Raw genomic sequence first — 1371 nt, 5'->3', positions numbered from 1 at the left:
TATCCATGGATTATCACCCTTGTCTGCAGATTAGAATGGACAGGGCCACAGCTGAGCTTGGGCTCATGCATAGGAACGCCCACCATTCCTATTGTACAGACACGTTTGCCATACACAAGCATTTGTTGGAAAAAGCATATAAGCTGTGGTAAATATCTTCCCCACATGCTTTAATAACAAGGAATCAGAACAGGAAACTGGACAATCTTTCAGCTGATTCTACTAGATACAACATTAAAAACAACAAAAATACATCGGACCTAAGATGTGGAGGTTTTAAAAATTCTCTGCATTTTCTGTAGCAACTAATGGCCATCATGTCTAATTGGTGCCCATGACTTACCCGGCACCCTATGATTAAGCACACTCTTCATGGCTCTGCATTATTTTGCAGTAGCTTACTGGCTATTATTGCCAGTGTAGGGAAGGGGTTAATCCTCCTTTTCTGACATAGCCAAGGCACAGCCTGATTACGTGACTTTAACTGGGCCAACCAGCCTTTCCCAGAGAAAATACACCATCCACATATTCATTAAGGAGCTTTACTTATATGGAGTTTTATTTTATCCCCGGAGACACATCTTTTGCAGATCATCATGGTAAAGACTTCAGAAAGCAATTTATTCCTCAGAAGGACAAAGGGAAAAAAGTAAACAAAACAGCCATTTATATGTCGGAAAAAGATTTGCTTATAATTTTGGTACTTGTTTCCTAGAACGGCCACAACGATTTAGATCGTTGTGGTCGTAAGATAAAAAATCGGATCGATCGCATCGCATGTGATTTGGTCGCATACGATGCGACCGATCGACCGATTTTTCACCCGATTTTTTTTTTTTTTTCGCCAGATTTTTTTAAATTGCCCCCCCAAATGTTAATAAGTGTGCTAGACCCCACGATAGACGTGAACCCGAAGCGTGGCGAGCGCAGCGAGCCCGCGAGGGGCGGCGGTGCGCGTCCTCCGACCTTTTCATTCCCCTACTATCCACTAGGGCGTGGAGTGAGAATATAATAGTGTGGCGAGCGCAGCGAGCCACCGAGCCCGAAGCGTGGCGAGCGCAGCGAGCCCCGCGAGGGGACGCGTTTAACTTCACAGGTATACGCGTCCCCTCGCGGGGCTCGCTGCGCTCGCCACGCTTCGGGCTCGGTGGCTCGCTGCGCTCGCCACACTATTATATTCTCACTCCACGCCCTAGTGGATAGTAGGGGAATGAAAAGGTCGGAGGACGCGCACCGCCGCCCCTCGCGGGCTCGCTGCGCTCGCCACGCTTCGGGTTCACGTCTATCGTGGGGTCATGGCGGGCACATAAAAAATGTGAAATGGGTCATATTGGCCCATTTCACCTTTTTTATCATTTTTCCCTATGTGAG

Source organism: Crinia signifera, chromosome 4 (genome assembly GCF_055691185.1).
Source record: "Crinia signifera chromosome 4, ASM5569118v1, whole genome shotgun sequence".
NCBI lineage: Eukaryota > Metazoa > Chordata > Amphibia > Anura > Myobatrachidae > Crinia > Crinia signifera.
This window is presented reverse-complemented; position numbering follows the sequence as displayed.